We start from the raw sequence: 16,637 nt of genomic DNA on the forward strand, positions 1-16,637 counted from the left end.
TGCCCAATGTGAGTAAAGGTGTCAGAAGAGAGAAGCTATGTGAAACAAGCTGTTGGATCAGAGCTAAGTCTGTCTTTGCTATGTTGACAAACTTAACTATCGTCTGTATTTAATCAGAATTTAATTAGAATTCGGTTCTGATTTCTCTACCACCTCCAATTATTGATTTATGCAGATTATTTTTCCTTCCTATGACTCTATATATGTTTCTTAAAATTACCCAACTTTTTGTGGTCAGAAGGGACAAGTAAAAGATGAATTGTACTCTGGGATCACTGACATTAATAGTTCTTACTCAAGTGAGTGGTTCTCAGTTCCATGGAGTTCAGTAGAACTGCTTACTTGACTGGGGACAACTTGCGTGAAGAAAGGTTGCCATATTAGGCCTCTGTAATTTATGCCAAAGTACTTTTAAAACATTGGCAAGTTTTTGTGAATTGCATTTGAAAGCTGTAAGGAGAATTCATATGGAAGTAGAGCCAAAATGAATTCCAACTCAAAGAATGGAACAAATAATATCCTTATAAGTACTGTCAACTTCTAATAAGTAAACAATCAGTTTAAGGGTATACCTGCCACCTACTAAGGAATAGAATGTGCTGGCTCAATCAGAGGGAGGATACAATAGAATCACAGAATCACAGATTATTAGGGTTGGAAGGGACCTCAGGAGATCATCTAGTCCAACCCCCTGCTCAAAGCAGGACCAGGATTTGTTGCTTAACTGAAACTACTAGAATCATTCAGGTCCATGACTGTTATAGTTTTGAGTACACACACAAAAAGCTGATACCAAATGAGGCTTTGAAACAAAAGCCAGAAACATTATGATTTTTACATCCTGATTTCAATATCTGGAAAAGCTGTAATAAAAAGTAATACAGATATTTTTAAATTAAGTTTTTGTTGTTTCTCAGATACAGTTTGAGGTCAGGTTTTGAAATGGATGTGGGACCTATTTGTTTCAAGGAGTGTGAAGGCCTTTTTAAAAGATTTTTCAAATATTTTTATGATACCTGTTATAGTGATGGTACGGTCCTCAGGTCTTTGGATGAGCACTTCTTACAGATGTAACTATAACAAATGCAAACTTAGCTCCTTCATTTTTTAGTTTTTTGTCCCCTGCCTCCCCCCCTCTTTTTTTTAACTTGCCATAACTTATACTGGTAAGAGTCTCAGGAGCAAGCAGGCCAAGATTATGCTATATGTAGGCCAGATCCTCAGTTGATATAATGCAGCACAGCTCCATTGACTTCAGGGGTGTCACATCAGTTAAATCAGCTGAGGATCTATGTGCTTTCCTTAGGGAATGATGTCTTCCTTCTTCACTTTACTCTGCTGTCCTCCTTCATCTGTTCCATTGTAGAGTCTCACAAGTACCTGCTCTGCCAGATCTTTCTCTCTACTCTTGGTGACAGGTTCTTTTATATCTTTCTTCTGTCATAAACAGATGGTTAAGGGTTAATGCCTCTTTTACCTGTAAAGGGTTAAAAAGTTCACCTAGCCTAGCTAACACCTGACCAGAGGAACCAATGGGGGAACAAGATGTTTCAAAAGGAAAGAGGGAAGTTTTTCCTTTGTTTAGAGTTTCAGTTTCAGCTAGAGTGATAAAGATCAAGGAACCAGCCTCTTATCAGAGTAGTAAGTTTTAGAAAGGAATAAATAGGTTTATGTTTATTTCTTTGTAACCTGTCTTATGCAATTAGAGGTAGAATCAAATTGGATATTTTTTGTGTAACTAAATTTGTGCCCAGGGGTACATCCTCTGTGTTTTGAATCTGTTGTCTGCGAGAGTAGTTGGTATGCTAATCTCTCCCGGAGGGTTTTCTTTTACCTTTCTTTTCTTTAATTAAAAGCCTTTTTCTTAATACCTGATTGATTTTTCCTTGTTTTTAGATCCAAGGGGATTGGATCTGGACTCACCAGGGATTGGTGGGAGAAAGGAGGGAGGATGGTTAATTTCTCTTTCTTTTAAGATCCAAGGGATTGGATCTGGGCTCACCAGGGAATTGGTGAAGGAGTCTCTCAAGGCTACCCAGGGAGGGGAAAGTTTTGGAGGGAAAGGGAGTGATCCAGACACTGAAAATTCTGGATGGTGGCAGTGATACCAGATCTAAGCTAGTAATTAAGCTTAGAAGCGTCCATGCAGGTCCCCACATCTGTACCCTAAAGTTCAGAGTGGGGAAGGAACCTTGACACCTTCTCAGCAGGCCTTGTTGATACAAGCTATACCCTCTAGACTCAAGTTACAGCTAGAGCTGAATCTTGATTCCCTTTAATGCTAAGTTATCCTATTTTGAGGGGTGGTTTAAAAAATCCAGGTGAACTGAGCTTCCTTTTAAATTGAGAACAGTAAGTCTAAACAGAACATCTTAATTAACAGGTCATCTTAATTAATTAGCCTCTTAGAGCTGGTATGGCATCTTCTGTGTGTGTGTGTGTGTATGTATACACACTCTTTCTTCTTATATATTCCATTCTATGCATCCGATGAAGTGGCCTGTAGCTCACGAAAACTTATGCTGAAATAAATTTGTTAGTCTCTAAGGTGTCACAAGTACTCCTGTTCTCTTATTTAAAGAGAACATTGACAATCAAGGATGTTGGAGCTTGATTTAGGAAGTTTCCTCCTTGTGGAAGCTCTGGTTAGTGATGTGCTTTGACTGTCCAGATATACTAGCTTGTATAGGATAAGATGCACAAGATTAGGTAGAGAGATTGGGCCTTTTACACGCTTTAAAAAACTGCTGTCAATATACTGACTAGAATGGAGTTACTCCTTGTGTACAGTGGTGTGAGGAGGGGAACCGTCCCATTTAATTTGCACAGTCTTTGATACAATAGTGTTTTATCAAACTGTCTGAAGAACAGAAAACAATATCCCCCATCGCTTTCCTACCAACCCTCTTACTAATCACCACATGGAAATCTGGAACTAGTTACGAAATGTGATAAAGTAAATCGGTGCATTTTGCATATAACAGATAAATAAATATTAGCTACAAATAGTTTTCTTTTGTTTTATCAGGCCAGTGATGCTGGAATTGATCTCAGACACCACTCCAGTTCAAGGTTGAAATAAGGAAATCTTTTTAAGGCCTGGAAGAAGGAGGTAAGTACAGTTCAAACACTGAAAATCTGTAAATGATGTTGCTTGTAACTTTTCCCCCTCCACCATCACTGTCCCTGGTTTACCAATCCTTGTTCAGCTGACCCCATGCTGCTTACTATTATTCACAGAGAAGTATTACTACTTGTATAAAGACTAGACTGTTGAGCAAGAGGACTTGTAAAGTGTGGTAAGAAGGGAAGGATGGCCTCCCTCTTTCCCACTCTTCATATCCCATCGCCCTCTCCTTTTTCTCCTTTTCTCATCTGATTTTTTGGCAGTAATAACCACAGTGATGCTTCAGTTATAAAAGCTGGCACATTTGTCCTATAGCTTTTGTGGAAGAAGCTGAAAAAAAGAATTATTTTGTATTTCTGTGATATTTCTGTCAAGAAGCAATATATTATTTCATATGAGATGCTTTGATTACACATGGCATTTACTATGAGTCCTTGTGTAACACTACTTGTGGAATTGTACAATTGGTTTAGTTTTGTTTTAAATAAAGAATGTTTAGAGTGCACTAAATCCCAACAAAATGATACATTCATAATTGAAGAAAATGATTTTGTCTTTTAAGGTTTGGTTGCATACTCTTGGATACTGAGAGGTTAAAGTGGAGTTTCAGTGTATGGCTTCATGACACCAGCTGTTTGAGCAACAAGATAATTAAACAGTCTTGGTCAGAAAAATCTTTTATACTAAAATATATATTTAAAAACATTTTTAGTATGTGAATACAATGAATCCCTGTGCTTGGACATCACAGCTTCCTTGAAATACCTGTGCCCTATATTCATTTGGGAACAGACACTACTCCTTGAATTCAAGGGCCATGAGTTCACATGTTCTGATTGCGAGATTTGTGTACCCTGTGCACTGGTGCTCTCAAGCTGCCTCAGACAGAGGGTCCAGCAGCTAGGGCACTAGCCTTTGGATTAGGAGACCCACATTCAATTCCATGGTTAGCTATAGAGCAAATCATTTAGGGACAATTTCTAAGATATTGTAGGGGCCTAAAATATTCAGGTAGGTGCCTAGTGGGATTATCATTGCATGTTAGGTACCTAAGTGCCTAGTGGGATTTTTGAAAGTGCTTACCTGCATCTTCAGTACCTAACTACCTTTAAAATCTGTCCCTTGGTCTCTGTGTGCTTCAGTTCACCACTTGTAAAACGGGTATAATAGTACCTGCCTCAGAAGCATCCTGGAAGGGTGTATACATTAAAGATTGTGAGGCACTTCATTAATGGTGGCCAGATAAGGACCCAGAGATAGGTAGATCTGGAAAAGCATTCAAAGGGAATTGGTATGCAAATATTAGATTATGAAACCTCTCATGTTTCTTTTAGAATTACCTATGTCTGGAACTGCCACAAGGAATTCTTTTAAGACATTCTGTTTTAGTTGCATATGTATTACTGTAGACACAGTGAAAGAAAGACACATACACTGTTAATTTTATTAGTTGACCAACAAATTTATTTATAGATACCAAACAAAGAGCAACTGGTGCCTGACAGAAAGGAGCCCTTACAATTTGACTCCAATAGGATCTTCTCTAACTCCCTCCCCATTGGACCTCTTTGTCTCACCCTGGCACACCTTGTCAAAGCACCATTAAAGGAAATAGACCCAGTAGCATATATGTATCCTCTCAACACCCCTGTAAGGTAGGGAAGTGCTATTCATTCCATTTTATAGGCAGGGCACTGAGGCATAGAAAGACTTAAGTGACTTGTCCAAGGTCACACGGGAAGTCTGAGGCAGATTAGGGACTTGAAATGAGGTTCGTCAAGTCCTAGGCTGGTGCCCTAACCACTGGACAATCCTTCCTCTCTTGTTCCCAAACTCACCAGTTTTGGGAGGTCTTGGATTCATCCCCCTATGCTAATTGACTCTTTCACTGATCCTTTTGTAACTACTAATGGCCACCCTCAGTTGGCAAACCTAGAAACTGTAATGATGCTATTACAGGAAGGGGGTGAAAAACTGACTGGAAGCTCCCGAACAAACTGAAGCAAACATAATAATCAAGAACCTGATACAAATACACATCATTAAACTCAGTAACGGGATCCACAGCATCAGTGTTCCACACCCCCTACTTCCACCATCACCTGCACCTTGCAGTTGTACAGCGACCCAACCCTGAATCTGTGATAAATAAAAAAGACATCCTGAATCTTGCTTCGATGAATGAGAGGGCAGGTAGGTGAGGAAAATTTTTAGAAGCACAGGAAGGAGGTAAAAAACAGGATCTCTGCCTTGGTGGTCTTTGTCTTATGGTGACTATAGTAACTAGGTGGCCAATGGAACACTGTATCTGGTCACATGAAACTCGTCCAGTTGGGGGCAGCAGCAAGTGATGTCACCATCATAGCCCTGCCCCTTCCTTTTAGTGCTGGAGTCTGCCTCTTTTGAAGATCAGCTAGTCAGTCATGTTGGTGCTGCTTGTCTCCATAGTGATGGCTAAAATGGGACAGTGCTGCCATTGTTACTCTCTTCACCCATTGGCTGGTGAGGAGGAGAAATTCCTTTCTTTCCCTCTGTCCCCATCCTGTTGATTCAGGCAAGCAATGCCCAGTGGCATAAAGTGCTGAGCTGAAGCCTAAAGGAGTAGGCAAATATGGTGGTATCACCCATGGTAAATAGTACAAGAAATGAAGCTTTAACAGTCAAGTAGATCAGGATACAGTGTGCATCACTTTATAATGAACATAGTCATAGGATTGAGGTATGGTGCAGAAATGTGGAATCTACACACGTTACACATTTAAAAGTAGCCCTGCAGGTACAAGATTTTTTTATTATTATTATGATTGTTTTACTGTGTATGCTATCCAGTGCAGAAAAGTTTAGGACACAAAGCAGATCAAACACTCTACTTTCTAAGCGATGATGGAAAATTCTCTGTATTTACCAACCACATGTCTTTGTGAGAGGCGTATTAGTCAATTTCTCCATAGTTAATGTCCCATATTCTGGAGAACTGTTTGTTTATGGTAGGAATATACTTGTTACACTGGCATGCTGCAATTACAATCTAGTCAGCCAACAACAGCAATTTCAGCCAAAAAAAAAAAAGGCTGTTTTTCTGGAGATTTACCGTGTTCTGCACCAAGTAATGCCAGAAAAGCAATAATACTGACTTGTGTAGCTATTATATTTTGGCAATATAATTTTGTTAAATTCCAAAATGTCTGGACTTTAAGGCAGTCCTACCACATATGGATGAAAGTAACTATTATTCTGTTTCCTTTCCAACAGAGGTCAGTCTGTTTTTGCCCATAACTTGCAGTTAAATACAATCAATACAAAATTGTTTTATGTACAGAAAGCCAAAATGTATTTGGTGTTTCAGTAAAAGGTTTTTTATTTCTTGCAGTAACGTGGGAGGGCCTAAGGTGGTTTTTCAAAAAGGAAAGAATGGTAAATTTTGAATGCAAGTTCTTTCATTCCTCATTTACATTTCTGGAGTGTGTAAGGGACAGAACACAGCTTCTTTATACTGATAGAATAGATGAGCATCAGCAGGACATCCTGCTTAGGTGTAAATTTTTATTGTATTTGTAGTGCCTGCCTCTGAACAAACCACTTAACTGAAAAACGGCATATCTGGTTGAAAATTTTTGAAATTTAGACAAAAATGGGGAAAATTGGGAAAAAAATGCCTTCAGTTTTCAGACTGGATTTAAAAAACAGGATGGCTACACAACTTTCCCTCTTCATCCCAAAGGAACATACCTCTTTCTTTAGAACTATGACAGTTGAAAGCTTAATTTTCAAGCTCTGGCTTCCCTTTGCACAAAAATGCGTATGAGTGCATTGCACAGTGTTGTGTACTTAGAATATCTAACATTGGGTATGCATGAGATTCTGAGTTTGCATCAGGAAAGATCTATTTGTCTTTTGTTGTACACCATTTCTTGCTTACGGGATTCCCTTCCAATTCTGATGCAAAAAGTCACTTCATTCAAATCCCTCCTTCAGGCTTGATTTTTACATAATTCTCATTAGAAGTGATGCAATAATCATGATTTCTTTACAAAAAGGGTTAATTGACCCACCAAAATGTGCACGTGCTTTAAACAAATAATCACCCTGTCGTAATCTTTCTTCAACCTTATCCCACCATCTCTCTTTGTTAACCCAACTTTACCATCTTGCACCTGAATTTTGATTGTAAGCTCTTTGAGACATCTCCCATATCTTTTTGTTTGTCCTCTTAAAGTGCCTCACAGTATTAGTGTGTTTTTTTTCATGCCAGTTTGTGCTGTAATTGAAAACCAACCCAGAAGGGACCCTTTGCTTTAGGAACTGCATTTTCCTCCTTGAATAGCCTCTCCATTCAGAGTTGTAGTGCCCTTTTTTTGGTGAATGACCTACTGAGTAGCATATAATGTTATGGCAGCAGGTACTTGCAATGAGCCATTCCTGACCTGGGAGCTGATCCAGCTTGTCTAAATGTGCCATCCCTCTTGTGAGTCTTTCTTTTGGTTTTAACAGGAGGCGCCATTGGGGTCCAGCTGCATCTGCTTCATGATCTTCTAAGCTGAAAAGGTGCTTTGAGAAAAAGACTTAAGGAACTTTCTAAATTGGGGTATTTCCTATTGCAGTGCACTATATTTTAGCTACAGTACTGATTACACTACATAACTGACAGTATAACCCATATACAATGTTGTATTCTTTGCATTTCTAGACTCTCTTTCCTTACCAAGTACTATCCGTCTCTACATTTTCAGCATAAACAGTATAATATTGGCATGTCCGGGGTGAAGGGACATCACTTGTAGTTCCCTTGCAATAGAGTTGGAGTTGGAAGCTATGCAAGGACTCATGATTTGTTGGTGGTCAGGTGCCTTACAGAGGTGTGAAGCTTTTGGTCTCCAGGGGATTATGAGCAAGTCTTCCGGCTAGTTTATGGAATGGCATTAACTATATCCTCAAAGGAAACTACACATTCCACATTCCTGGCCAGAATGTGATTGCTGTGATAACATCATAATCGGAGGGGAGGGGAATAGGGATAATGCTAAAAGAAAAATGTTGGACTTTTTTCCCCAAAAATAATTGGGTGGGCTGCAGCTAAACTTGAATTGCTACCAAGCAAGAATAGAAACATAAAAACAATACTTTACTTTTTGTTAGAATCTTTTTTTAGATAAAAGAAGGACCCGTTTATTGTAACATTTTGAATTATCTGTGCAAGATAATAGTAGTCAGCTGCAAATTACTGATATTTTAGGAACTTATTGAAACATTTTTAATGGAATCTTAAAGCGAAGGCAACTTTCTTTTGTCAAAATCAAAAGTAGTTTACATTTATAAAATCAAATTTGTGGCCTGGAACTACTAGGTAGTAAATTTTTGCTATGATTATACAAAGTAGCAAAATATGGATTTTACCTGGCCTACTTTTCAATTCATCTGAACATTAAGTACATTCTTAATGGTCTGATTTGCTGGAAAGAGCAGTATTACAATAATCTGCTTTTTACAGCCCATATCAAATATGAACTTGCATCACTTATTACAAAGTTTGTGCTCTGGGAGACATTTTCATGGCATCTAGGAGTGATGCCCTACAGTTTTTAGAATTAGTCCTTAATGATATCTTCAGAAATGAGTTGTTGCTCAAACACACTGATTATTTTGTGGTTTATATCTAATCCAATAGCTATATTTAAAATGTCATAGAAATCTGTAGGGGAAAGCATGTTGAAAAATACTGTTGTCTCAGTAATTGTATAAAATTGTTATGGAAGAGATGATAGATATCTTAAATTCTTAAATGTTTTTAAAGTTCCTTGCTGTGTCTGACACAAATTCGTAATTTTTAACTGACTGGAATACAGGTTTTATAAATGTTGCTTGCTTGGGAACAGAGGGCTATTACTGTAGTTTTCATGTAAAATAAAGTTAGAGTCTAGAGCCCCTTTTTAGCTGTCAGCTATATTAAGAAGCTACTGGTGTGTTGAACTAGGCACCCGAATTGTATAAGCAGTGTATTGTAGTGTCTAGGGAGAATTTTCTTTCTCTTCATTGCTGCTTTATTAGGCCCTGCTCACTCATTCACTGTTGCCCTGTCTTACTCCAGCTTTCTAGCTGCAACTCACAGCACAGTAGGTCTAATGTAGATTGACGCCTTCGCCAGACGACTGATTGAAACTTGTGTCTTATAGTTGCTAATGCTCACTGAACCATTTTATTGAAGATAAAGTAAATAAAATAGATTGCCATATGAGAATTCTCTGAAATCAAATGGAATAATTTGACAGGTTTAAGCCCATGAAAAGACAAAGCGTTGAAGCAGACGGGAATGCTTTTTTATGCACAATATACCAGGAAAAAGGGTCTGCTGTGTTTGATCTTGAAATATTAATGTTTTTACCAAAAATTGTAATAGTTGAAAACATTTAGCGTAGTCTCCAATTGAATTTGTATTTTGCTTCAAATGTTACTTTTCTTAAGAGATGCTTTATTTTTCCTTCTTTTTTGTAACAGAAAGGTGTATTGTGCTGAATTTTTTCTTATTGCGCTTGTAAGACTTAGCGTGTGGATCACTAGCTTTTTAGAATTTAAAAGAACATATTTTTACAGTACACTGTACAGTCTTCAAGTTTAAAATAACAGTAAACTCGTTCTTTGGGAAACTGATTCTGTGGGATAGTGCTAAGTGGTGTATTTTATATAAAACTTTTTTATGGATTTAATTAAACAGTAATGCAGTTTGTGACTATTACAAATAAACGGCTACAATGGGATTATAGTATTTTTTAAAACTGTGTAATGCAATACAATAAAAGAAAAATTGATAATAGCCATTGTTACAGACAATGTATAGTCAAGAATACATAAATGCACTCTCATAATTTCTCTTAGGTAAAGATATGATGTGGATAAGCTTTTATAATATGCTCTAGTTAGTCTAAGAAGTAAACCAATACATAATAGTGAAAGAGTGATGGCACATGAGCTTTAATATTGAGTATTCCTAATCTTTATCTGGATGGCACTGAATCTTGGTCACTTTGCTCGCACTGGTGATTTCACTGGAGCTAATTGGACTCCAGCAGAGAGAGGGGTGGCCAGGATATATTGTGAATAGTTTAATATGATGAGTTATATAAAATCCAGACACTAAACAGTATAATATAATAAATAAAACTTTTTTTGAAAAAGTGAAGATAATTGCATTCTAAACACTTATTTTAAATATTAATAATATTAAAGAAGTCTTTTTGAACTGACATTTTTAATGCTTGTTCTCTGCTCAGTTTTCTTTGATTTTTTTTAAACTTTAACAAAAGCTAATTAATTTATTTTGAGTTAGACAATCATCTGAATAAATTATACTTTTGAACAGAAAATTAAAATGTTTCGTAACTAGAAACTGGGAGTGGTACAAAACAACAATGTAATCTGGGCTAATTTTGAAGAATTACAGTTATAAATGAGTTATTTGAAAATAACATACAGTGGAGAGTTGGTAAATTGGAAATAAGCACTGAGAAGGGATTTCCAGTTTTACTGTTACTAATCTACATAACAGTGAGGTTCTGCTGGAGTGATCAATCGGAGGGACAGCATAGGTCGCACCATCTTTCAGGTGAACCAGTGTAGGATTTCAACATCACCACTGTGACTAACGCTGGTAGAAAAAGTTGAATAGTGCTGTCAGTTTTTCCTCCTCTTGTGTCATATTTTTGAGAAAAAATTCCAGTCATCGCTACCGGTAAACCTGTCCCTTGCATCAGCTAATCTCTGAGAAGAGCTGTCTTGCCTCTCTGTTGCTTCTGTGATGATGGTGGCAACATGTGTCTGACCAAATGCTTGATGCTTCCACAGCAGTTCTGCTGTGACATTGGCTACAAAACAACTATCTGATGGTAATAGCTTTCAGTCACTACCAACCAGACTGGATTTGAACTGAAGGTGAAAAGCTCTGTATCCCAGTACACCAATCCAATGAACAATTTAAAAGTTACATGTTCAATATTTCAAGGACCTAGGACAGAAAGGATTAAGGAAGCCCTTTATTTGAGTCCGAGCCATCCAGAGAAGAAGATGCTGTATCTGTGCATTATGTTGCTCTGATCCTGCAGTTGACAGTGTGTGGGTGAAATGCTGTACCTGCATGGAACCTCAGTGAATCAGTGATAAGATTAGGACCTTATCCTTGTTTACTCACTGGGAGTCTGTCGGAATAGATGTCAAGTATCAGGGGGTAGATGTGTTAGTCTGTATCCACAAAAACAACAAGGAGTCCGGTGGCACCTTGAAGACTAACAGATTTATTTGGGCAGAAGCTTTCGTGGGTAAAAAAACCCCTCGTCTTCAGATGGTAATTTTCACTCCTTGTTGTTTTTATGGAATATAGGTTCAAAAAAGAAAAAAAAATAGATAAGTCCATCAATGGCTATTAGCCAGGATGGGCAGGGATGGTGTCCCTAGCCTCTGTTTGCCAGGAGCTGGGAATGGGCAACAGGGGATTACCTGTTCTGTTCATTCCCTCTGGGGCACCTGGCATTGGCCACTGTCAGAAGACAGGATATTGGGCTAGATGGACCTTTGGTCTGACCCAGTATGGCTATTCTTATGTACATTACAATAAGAATATTCTGTCTTGGGGTGCTTAGCCACAAGTAAAGGTATCTTTCTGTCATACTTCAGTTTTCTGTCCTTCTTGAATTTGACAAGCAGGTGGTTGATTTTCAAGAATAACTTGGTCACAGAACCTGAGAGTATACAAAGGAGATAACGTAACCCAGGAAACAAAACACTTTTACAATATTTATAGGTTCTCTCTTGCTAAGATAGAGTTGCTGACATTCATTAGCTTTTTTCCTCATTTTTGGAGAGCATCGGGGAATATTTAACAGCTAAATATGGTAGGTGTTAAATGGACTGATATTTCAGCTCATTTTTAGTACATTTAAAGGGGGAAATTGAGTGAACAGTTGCTGTAAACTTTGCTAAAATTAAAATGCATATGGGAATTCTTATATTTCTGAAGTTGAATATGCAGCTTGACATGGTGCTGAACTTCTTTATTATTTTAGTTAAATTGTGGGTATATATATCAGAGGATAATGGTTGGATAAGAAGGTATAATACACATGATCAGTAGTTTATTATCCTATGTCAGTATGCCTCTAATGTCCAGAAATTTTCTTCTAGAGTAGAGGTAAGAATGGCCAAACTGGGTCAGGCTAATGGTCCATTATCCCAGTATCCTATCTTCCAGCATTGGCCAGTGCCAGATGCTTCAGAGGGAATGAATAGAACAGGGCAATTATCCAGTGACCTATCCCTTGTTCTCCAGTCCCAGCTTCTGTCAACCAGAGATTTACGTAGACCTGAAGGATGGGAATTTCCATGACCATGTTGGCTAACAGCCATTGATGGATCTAACCTCCATGAACTTATCTAATTCTTAATAAAGGTTCTATGAATATGTCGCAGTGGAGAAGAGACAGAAATTACTTCTCATATCTCCACTTGCAACTGTTTTTGGCTTCGTTGTCAAATATCATTCTTATTTTTTGGCAAAAAGTCAGCCAAATCCAGTTTATTTTTACAGTAATTTTAAAAAATATATATATATACTCAACCCAGTCAAAGGCTTTTTTTTTCTACTTGTAAACAGATTTTTTTTTCAAGACTTGATCCTCATTTCCTATTTAAAACCACAGGCTGAGAATTTTGATATTTCATACAACAGACATCATCATCCTATCAGAGCCTGTAAACTGGGTGTCTGTCCCTAATGAGGGACAAATTTTCCTTACTATGCCTGAAGGAAATAGATTTGGGGAGCTCAGAAAAGACACCCCTTTCCCTCTCTGAGTCTGACTGCTGCTGGGGGGAAAGTTTTGCAATACACTAGGTACTGAAAGCATGGAGGAAGTGCAGTGGCATGGGTTTTGCTTCTCAAGTGTGACAGGGGAATTGGATGAATTACCTTTCCCTGAGTATCTCCTGGTTGGAGTTTTTCTTTTTCTGTAATTTATGAAGTCAGTAATAATATCTCTCCTTGCAGAAATTTAGTCAAGCCAGCTTCCCTCTGCTGAGTTATATGTATTGTAACTAAGTAAACAATGGGTATGTCTACACTACGAAATTAGGTCGAATTTATAGAAGTCGGTTTTTTATACAGTCAATTGTGTGTGTCCCCACACAAAATGCTGTAAGTGCATTAAGTTGGCGGACTGCATCCACGGTAGCAAGGCTAGCATCGATTTCCAGAACATTGCACTGTGGGTAGCTATCCCACAGTTCCCGCAGTCTCTGCTGCCCATTGGAATTCTGGGTTGAGATCCCAATGCCTGATCGGGCAAAAACAGTGTCACGGGTGGTTCTGGGTGCATGTCGTCAGGTCCCCTTCTCCCTCTCTCCCTCCATGAAAGCAACAGCAGACAGTCGTTTTGTGCCTTTTTTCCTGGGTTACCTGTGCAGATGACATACCGTGGCAAGCATAGAGCCCGCTCATCTCACCGTCACCGTACGTCTCCTGGGTGCTGGCAGACGTGGGACTGCATTGCTACACAGCAGCAGTTCACTGCCTTTTGGCAGCAGATGGTGCATTACGATTGGTAGCCGTCATCGTCGTATTACTGGGTGCTCTTTTAGCCGACCTCGGTGAGGTCAGTCAGGGGCACCTGGCAGACCTGGGAGTGACTCAGCCAGGTCATTCCCATCTTCTGCTGAGCACCCAGGAGATGACCATGGCTAGCAGTTGTATTGCATCGTCTGCCACCTGCCTAAGATGTAAAAGGTAGATGGAGTGGAACAAAACAAGAAATTGACCCGATTTGTTTTGTGAAATCAACGGCCTGCTAAACCCAGGGTTTTGAGTTCAATCCTTGAGGGGGCCATTCTGTGTGACAGTTGTTTGTGTTTCTCCTTGATGCAAAGCCATCCCTTTTGTTGATTTTAATTCCCTGTAAGCCATGTCGTCAGTTTCCCCTCCCTCCGTCAGAGCAATGGCAGACAATTGTTTCGTGCCTTTTTTCAGCGCAGACGCCATAGCATTGGGATCTTGGAGCTTGCTCAGATCACCGTGGCAATTATGAGCATTATAAACACCATGTGCATTATCCTGCAGTATATGCAGAACCAGAAGCTGCAAAAGCAAAACCAGGCGAGGAATCGACGGCAGCGCAGTGACAAGAGTGATGAGGACATAGACATAGACATAGACTTCTCACAAAGTACGGACCGGGCAATGTGCCCTGTTAATGTGATGAGCTCTGCATGGTCACCTGTGCTGGTCAGCTGGCCAGGCTGGTCAAACAGGAAATGAAATTCAAAGTTTGCAGGCCTTTTCCTGTCTACCTGGCCAGTGCATCTGAGTTCAGTGGAGCACTCTGGGATAGCTCCCGGAGGCCAATACTGTCGAATTGCATCCACACTCCCTCAAATTCGACCCGGCAAGACTGATTTCAGCGCTAATCCCCTCGTCGGAGGTGGAGTAAATAAATCGATTTAAAGAGCCCTTTAAGTCGAGAAAAAGGGTTTCATCATGTGGATGGGTCCAGGGTTAAATCGAGGTAACGCTGCTAAATTCGACCTAAAATTGTAGAGTAGGCCAGGCCAATGACATATTTTGCCACATATTTTATTTTCTACAAATGTCACTGGTTTAAGAACAAAACAGAATATCAGCTGTAGTTTGTTTTTATCAAAATAATAAACTTGCAGGTTAATTGGGTGTTCTTGTTATTATTAAATGTATTATTGTAGTACATAGGGAGCCTCATCACTGATCAGGACCCCATTGTGCTAGGCGCTGTAAAAACACTGAATGAAAGGCAGTCTAAATATAAGACCAGACAAGAAATGGCTACATTGTCAAAATAGACCAGACAGACACAGGATCGGGAAAGAGGTAGAATACACAAGCAGAGTGTACATTGTGATGGTGACAAACATCTTGTTAGTTCCACTGTTTATCTTTATTTGGGCAGTGGATAGAGTGGATTGAGTTAGGAGGAGATCAGCTATCAGTATCCATTTTTTAAAGTAGGTACCTGTCCCTCGTCCTTCTGAAGAGTCGCATCACCATATAATTTGATGTCTGCGGTTCTGTCACAGAGAGTATTCCTTTAAAATATAATTTTTTAAAGGCCATAAAGTTGCTTCTCTTCCCCTCTGCTCTCCCTAGCTACTTCATACCCCTTTCCTTCCCCCAAGAAACAAAAAAAACCAAACGTGATTACTTGCTTATTGTGGAAAGTGTCTTCTCATTTATCCCTCTACTACTGGGGACAGGTGACAATGGAATCTTGATGCCCACTCACTATCGTCAGACACTTGCTCTTAACTTCAATGGCTCAACCTGAAGTATTAACATCAATCTTAACAGAAGAAGATACCCAGTGAGAGAAATGAAGAGGTAAATGGCTGGCACTCTTGGACAATGAGAAGAATTCAAGAAAAGAATCCCTTCCTGACCTCTCTGTGCCTGCAGGCATCAGGAAACACTGCTCTCTCATCCCTTTTGTCTCTGGTTCTGGGACATAAAGTCCCCTGCTTCAGTATCCAGCAGGGAAGTTGAATGCAGAAGTTCTGGAATCTGTGGCACACTGCACCCCTGGACACCAGTTCCCAATCTTAAAGTATCAATGTGGGTCCAATTGTGTTTGTTCTTGACCCTAGTAGAGACCAGTCCCTTGCATTTTTGTTTTCTCTGGCACAGAATAAATCCTAAAACTCTTCAGATTGTGGGAGACCAAAATTTTGAGTGCTCAGAAAGCGATTGTGTGCAAGAGCATATGACTATTCAATGTGAATACTTTATACAAAAGCACTGATACTGCTGGACTATAAGCTCCTCTTTTAAGGAAGGAAATAAGGTGTGCACCTTTACTGGAATTGTGCTAGGCAACTGCTGCAAGGGATCCAGAGACAAGCAGAGGGAAAGACTTGTTGTTCTGGGTATGGGAGAAGGCTGCATTAAGCTGGTATCTCCACTCCCTTTCCAGTCGTCTATAGACAAGCAGTCCTTAGCTCAGGTGCCAAAACCTTTCACAAATCCCTCTTAGTAGCATGTATCCTGATGCTCTACTTTCCCAGCTGGCAAATCCATCTGCCTTCGCAGTCATGACAATTCCCACCACCACACTGGACTCCTTTCTCTTTGGGCAACTGGCAATTGGTTGATTGGGGAAGTCAGGGACTGTGGCCACACTTCTTACTAGCAGTGGCAGTGTGATTAAGCTGGAGGTGCAGAGCACAGGCTGTTTCTCTGAATTCCTCTTACTTCCTCCAGGATCAACTGTGGCTCAGCTCAGTGTTGTAGGAAAAGAGCTCTGAAGTTGATATCTTCCTAACGCTGCATCCTGATAGCAATTGGCCAGTGTTAAATGGGGACAGAGCCAAAGCTGTCATGCAATACTGTTTCCCAAGCTAATTCGAACTGAAATGACTCTCCTACTAAAACAGAAATAGAATTGTGAGTGGTCTTTGAGACTGTGTGATCGCTTTAATTGCAGAATGAATTTAAAGCTCTGAACCCCTC

The 16,637-nt window shown here is 39.4% G+C and overlaps 1 protein-coding gene across 1 annotated transcript in view; it reads left to right on the forward strand.

The window, feature by feature from the left end:
* Positions 1–16,637, forward strand: part of FOXP2 (forkhead box P2) — a 667,025-nt gene that overhangs the window by 203,454 nt on the left and 446,934 nt on the right. Inside the window, exon 3 of the mRNA XM_030549047.1 lies at positions 3,029–3,112. The gene's annotated coding sequence lies outside the window, so the exon portion shown is untranslated. The remainder of the gene's footprint in view (positions 1–3,028; positions 3,113–16,637) is intronic.

The sequence above is a fragment of the Gopherus evgoodei genome, chromosome 1 (genome assembly GCF_007399415.2).
Source record: "Gopherus evgoodei ecotype Sinaloan lineage chromosome 1, rGopEvg1_v1.p, whole genome shotgun sequence".
In the NCBI taxonomy this organism is placed as follows: Eukaryota; Metazoa; Chordata; order Testudines; family Testudinidae; genus Gopherus; species Gopherus evgoodei.